Below are 6998 nucleotides of genomic sequence, written 5' to 3'. Positions count from 1 at the left end.
AAAGCAGATATGCGGTCATATTGCTCATAAAAGGCAGTAGCATATGGTCACATCGCTCATAAAAGGCGGTTTCATTAATCTAAAAAGGCACTAGTGTGTGGTCACATCTAGTACATAGAAAGTAGACATGTCCGAATATATAACACTAGTTTGCGAATCGAACATGTATCATGAAACAAACATCTAAGTTATGAAGGCAAAGATAAAATCCTACTACTGCATCCCCCGCTGTCATCGGCTATTCCCACCATCATGGTCATGTTGCCGCTGCCGCTAGTGGTGCCAATCCACCACAGGCCTGGAAGGAGCATTGATGACGTCTGTGGTGGATTGGCATAAGGTAAGCTTCAGGGCCTAGACGGTCTTATCGAAAACCCGTTTTACAAATCCCATTACATCCACCACACTAAGTTGAATCCCTTGCTTGAGGCGTCCCATGGCTTCAGCTGCGTCCCTATAAATATCGTATATGATATCGCATGTTGAAATAAACATGAAATGGGAATTTTAGTTCATAGCAATTCATATAGGATTATATGATGACAAAAGATACCGCTAATACAACGTTCTTGTCCCAATGGCCTGGGTAGGCCTCCGTAGTCGAAGCAACGTGCGGCTGGACATTACTTGGGGTGTAGGTGACCCGTGTACGTGTACGCAGGACGTACCACTGCAGGTACTCCTCGAAGCCCGGGTTGGTGAAAGGATGAGGCTCCTCGATGACATCCTCAAGGGCATGGGCCCACGTCGAGATGTATGGTGCTAAGCAATCTGCCCATAGATTACCACCCGGTTGTCCCTTACGGGATTCCTGCACCTGAGTCCACAAATGTGCCAAAACTCGTTGTTATCTACCCCCATTTGATACAATACTGTCTCATCCCTCTCTCCTTGATCAGTACGCATCATGGCCTGAGTTTCTTCCCTGTCGTTACATTCTTCTCTTGCAGTCTGTATCTCAACTGGTGCACTAGTCTATAGGGATACCTACGGAACCACACTCTCCTACACCTCCTCTTGGATAGCATTTTCACCAACAGCTTCTATGGTGCTAGATTCGGCTTCTGTCGACCCAACATTGCTCGCTTCTATAAGGATGCAATGGGAAAAACCCTGTCTCAACCCTAGTGATACAAATTGTTGTCATTGCTTCGAACAGGTAACCTCCAAGAGCTCCCACTGCCAGTCGGTTTCTTGACGTCTTAGAATCATAACCCTCATCATCAACCGTTGATGTGCTGGACTAAGTTGCAACAGATTATATAGCCAACCTAACGCTTGGGACCGCCGAATCTCTCCTGGACTATGTATATATGTGTCTACATAGAAATTACTCGAATCCACCCTACTATCACACTACATGACATATCCAAGGCCGTAAAATACCTTAAACCACACTAGGTCGACATACCTGATTCAACAACTATATTATACTCCTTCAGGTTAAATAATTGTAATAAACATACAACAACTACGACCACTTGCTTTTGACCCAGCCGCCGAGCTTGCCCCCCATCAAAGTCCCACCACCTCCCCTGAAGCGGCTGCGGTGGGAGGCTCGCCCTTATGTCCCTCCTCTTCCTCCCCAAGCCATCCCACCCCCGTCCAATATAGCACCACCACCACTGGCGTCTCCAGCTTTTGGAACGTACGTCTCCAAGATGGCTCGTTGACTCTGTGTCACAACTTCATCTGGTGACGACAACTGAGTTTGTCTCCCTAGGTGAGCACTATTGGAAGCAGCTGATTGGAAGTGAAAATTGCTTTACATGTGTTTATGTTGATTTGTTGTAGTAAAATTCATCTTGGGTTTCTTACTAGCTGGTCAGATTGGAAGCAGTAATGTGCAGGGTTACCGAATGTTTGGCTGAGTTTAGCAAGAGATTTTTTGTGTGATTAGTTTCGACATAAAATGGTTTGTTAATAAAGCATAAGATTTCGGAATGAACTTGATCTTACATGGTTAGGCATCTTGAATGGTTCAAACTGTTGGAGAACATTGCTCAGATCTTAGACAAAGGCGAATAAAGGCTTGTAGTACTCATTGTTGTGCAAAAAAGCCAAAGTGCTTGTTTTGAAGAGCTCAGTTTTATGTTATGATGATTATTTTGTGAGGAAGAGAGTAATATGTTTATACATTAGTTTTTTTTGGTTATGTTGCTTGAAAAACCTTTTTATATACCTTGCTCATTTGCTGTGTTGTGCACATATTGTTTCAGTTGGATCTATCACTGATTCAAATCTACGATCTCGTATTTTGCATTCTCTTCTAATGTTCATTGTTATTTTTAAAAATAGAAAGAAATTCTTATATCGCTAGTTTATCATGTTTGTGTATAGATCTCTTGTCATGAAGATAAAAGAGCACAGGGTTATTCGTGAATGAAGAAAATTTGACTCAATTAGTGATATACTCTTTTCTTAATGTGTTTCGCATTTTTTATTATTATACTTGTGTAAAATGTTTCTTCAAAGTTTGAACTAGACGATCGTTTGTTTAGCACTTTAGACTCAATCCCTCTAAAATTTTGTGCTGGCTCTGCGCCGGAGCACATGAGGGTTTGATGGGAATGTTAGAAACTTGAAGTGCTCCAAATATGCATGAGACTACTCCCAATTGACATTATCATACACATCAAATACATGCTAGGTGGAATTTTTGCTGACATGGCCTATAGTTAAGGTGGAGAGAATAAGGTTGCATCCAGAGACGGAGCTAGAATAGTATATGAACAGGTGGTGATCTAATAGGTAGGTACTGAACTAATAAAAATTAAACTAAATTCTAGTTTTTTAGATCTACTATTACATATATTTATCTTTAGTTTACTGAGCTAGGCCACCGGCGCGGGCGTGGCTCCGCCCTGGTTGTATCTTGCTGGAGATACCGCTTCGGTGCAAAATACAATACATCAATCTAAACGACCCAACGGATTTTCTGCTCCCATCAGGATCTAGTGTGCCACGAGCAGCTTGTTCACACCATCGCCCAACACTGCCGTAGATAATTAGGTGCCGCTGCGCCGCCTGCCCGCTCGCCGTGCCACCGGTCTGAACTTCTCTTCTCCATCTCTCCCGGCCAACTATATGCCCTCTCGTCACGGTCGCCATTCCCTTGGACGCCTGGGCTCGCCGCCGCCGTGCCCACATCACATCACCTGCTCGCCCGTCGCCGCGCCACACGCTACCTCTACTCTCCGCCAGCGCCCACCTGCCAGAGCACTATCTGCAGGCCCCGTGTCCTCACCCGTACGGCTCGCTGTCGCTTGCGCGCATGGTGGGTCGGGCAACCTTGCCCATGGGTGAGGAGAGAAACCGGTCGAGGAGAGGGAGAGATGCCGGTACGGTAGAGGATTGAGGCTGTTGGGTCACGATCATGTGCGCGGTCATTCTAGATTTGCAACAACGTAAGCGATCAGGTTCCTCGATCACCCGAGCGGCTAAAGTATGGAGTACGTCAACTCATGATCACCTCATGATCAGTTTGAGCAACCAGTCGTATGTGCTCGATCATAACTAATGTTGCTATCTACCGTGAACGTGCTGCTCTTGATCACACCGATCGACTAGCAACGCTTAACTATTCCTGAGTTGCGTACTACTCAGCGAGAATGATCTCGCGTATCTCGACGAGAATAATAAAATAAGGCAAAAACTCTTTGGAGAAAATTCTAAACTCTATTCAACTCGTAACTTGCACGACTCTGTGTCTTGCTTACAAATTAGATATTACAACCTATATTTATAGCAACCTGCTAACTCCAAATCTTAACATGAATCGTGCCATTCTACGTTCCGATTCTGACTCGAACTCTGCACACATACGAACTACGCCATAGCCATATACAAACTCTTTCCCTCCGCACTGTTGTGAAACGAGTTTTTAAGACCTAAGATAAGAATTAAGTCCAACAGAGACGATCCTCGGCGGAGGCGGGGTGACCTCGCCCATGGATGCCGAAGAATGGAGAAGGATATACCAGGAACGAGACAGGGGAGAGACAAGATTACGAGGTAAATAAATGACTGGGACCCTGTTTAGTGGAGTTTAAGATACCATGCATTGGAGGCCTATTTTCTTAGGTAGCTCGGCTGTATCAAGTGACGTGGAACTTGCATGATACTACTCCAAGAAATAAATTTGCACTGAGAGTAGTCTTAAAACGGTGACGGTGATTCCGATTACCATCTATAGTATGCGTCGAAACGTAGTCCGTCTATTGCAGTTTCACGCCAAATAGTTCAATTCTATGTAGTTTTCGAGGGAAGTTCGCGCGTTTTGACGAAGGCCTAGTCACATAAAACCGTGGGTCCACAAGTGATACGGTCTTATAACCGTGAATTAGATATATTTTATAGTTTGTAACTATATAATTTACTCGAGTTCTTTGTCTAAGAGTGTCTTTAACAATATAGTTAGTTTACTAAGTTATAAAGTTGTTCATGTTACTCAGTAGATATTGCCTCTGTTCAAGAATACAAAACGCATTTTGTTTTGAAAAAAAATCAAACTCTATATATTTTAATTAATAATTAGTTAAATTATAAGTATTTTTAATATCTAAAAAGTATATAAACTAGATTCATATTTTTCATGCTATATTAGCTTTGTAGCTATAAACTTTATATTTTATGAGAAAATAATAATCAAATTCTAAGTTTAAAGACTAAATCAAAATAAAATACATCTTATATTTCTTGATCAGAGAGAGTAGTAGGACCACATCTCCAAAAAGTAGCTATAGCAGGCTTTTTATTTTATTTAAAACTAATATATGTGTCCACGTACACGTGGACGTTTTGCGAGATCTAAGGACGCGTGAGATGACCTGGAGCAATTAAGGCCGGGCTAATCACGCTGTTCAAATTATCATCCAGAGGGCAGCATGAGGCCAGCGAGGCTCCGAAAACATTTTTTTTTGTCAAAGATTCACGCGACTCATCTGATCTGGCGATGGTCACACGCCGGTCAGAACCGCACGCACGCCGCATCTTTATCTGCGTGCAAACGGTCGTTCGCACACGTTTCATATGTACGGCTGCAAGTGAGGCCCTTGATCGGCGCCCCAGTCACGGGACCTCACGCAGTGGTGCCTTGTTATACGCCGCGTGAAGGACGCGAAGCCCAGGTCACACCCCTCCACCGCCGCCTTCTGTGCGCCCTCCGACGATGAGCCATCGTTCTAGCCTCTCTTTCTTTGTCTTCGGTGAGCTCTCCTATTCACTTTTGCCCTTGGTCTCACCATTCTCCTTGCTGCCGAATCCATCGTCACTGGCTTCCGTCTTGCTAATCCATCTCTAATAGGCTATCCCCTTGCCTCCCCCGTCACCTGCATCGCCTACCAACTATCGTGTTTCCACGGCTCTAACGGCACTACTGTCGCTTTAATCTGAGCATTTTTCTAAATCTAGTATAACCCATCCTAAACTCTAATCTTGATAACCCCGTATGAGGACGAGCTCATGTAGAGCAGAGGACGATGACACGCTTGAGGTTGAAGAAACTTCATGCGATCGGGGCTCGCCGGGCAATGAGTAGAAGAAGGTAGGCTAATATAACATTGATGTTTGCAAAGCTCATGTAGGGTAGAGGACGATGACACGCTTGAGGTTGAAGAAACTTCATGCGATCGGGGCTCGCCTGGTAATGAGTAGAAGAAGGTGGGCTAATATAACATTGATGTTTGCAATGATGCTTTAGGGTTGCGGTTTGTTAGCAACTTAGCACCATTGAAGTGCAGTGCTTGGCTCTCTCTCTATATCTTCAATGGGAGGAGTACTGGCATTTTGTAGCCGTACTGGTAAAGAATTGGTCATGTAGTTATCAAAACGGCGAGAAAACTAGATTTATTTATGCTTATGTCAACCTGAACAGTGCTGCAGCGGCAAGATCCAAGTATACGCTTGTGTCCGAACCGATGAACAAGCTACTTATTTACCTCATTCGATCAGCGACTTGGAAGTAGCTAAGCTAGTTCGATTTACAAATATTTTGAAGCGGGACTCCTGAAAGGGATTTCCGGATTCCTGTTGTGAAACGGAGGGGGTAGTGTTAGCGTGCGTAGGACGCATGGTTCTTTCTGAAAATTGGATTCCTAGGGCATAAATAAAATAAAATCTAGCAAAGTCTGCTAATAATTATATTAGCCAAAATATATATTGAGCCAGGACAAGTCAGTACCATATTAACATATTCACACCACAAAAATAGAGCCATGGAGAGAGAGGTTCTCCGAACCCAACATGCACCAGTTGATGAAAACTGTTAAATAATTTGTGCAGCATTTCTCTTTTTTTTCTGCATTCATTGTCACATTGCCATTTATATATTGCATTGCGTGATGTAAGGATAATAGCTCAGGTCATGATGAACTTTCATTATACGCAAGTTACATGTTTCTAGATGCATCCTATTATTTTTTAATCCTATTACTAATAAAGAAATTGGCACATCCATCTTTTTCTATTTCTTTGTATTTTTTTCATGCTACAATGATGGCGTTTAGCTTGTGAAAATGCGAATGCACATAACTATATATGCTGTCGCCGTGGGCAGTTGACCATTGGTGGGCCCCACAAATTGTGAAAAACAAAATTTTCGTTTGGGTCTTTTCGTTTGCTTCTTCCATGCAGCAGTGCTGCTACTTGTAACGTTGCTTTGCTTACCAAGAAGTGCTGGCCACAACTTTTGCAATTTGGCTTTTTTTTTTTTGGTGATATATACACAGGCTGGATTCGTTAGCTCATATAATTTGCCTGGGAAATTAAAGGCACTGAAAAAATAAACAGTACTCCAAGGATATAATATATGAATACTTTATATGACATGGTGAAGAGAGGAGAGGCATTATTGCAAAGCTAGATTTGGATTCGTGCTACCTGTATTTCATTTGAGGGTTTTGTGTGCTCTTAACTCTGTCCACCAATGTGGCTAGTCAACAGATTTGAAAAATAAGTAGGTGATCACACCAGTTTTCTCGTGAGGGCACCATATAACT

Source organism: Phragmites australis, chromosome 6, assembly GCF_958298935.1.
Source record: "Phragmites australis chromosome 6, lpPhrAust1.1, whole genome shotgun sequence".
NCBI classification, from domain to species: domain Eukaryota; kingdom Viridiplantae; phylum Streptophyta; class Magnoliopsida; order Poales; family Poaceae; genus Phragmites; species Phragmites australis.
This window is presented reverse-complemented; position numbering follows the sequence as displayed.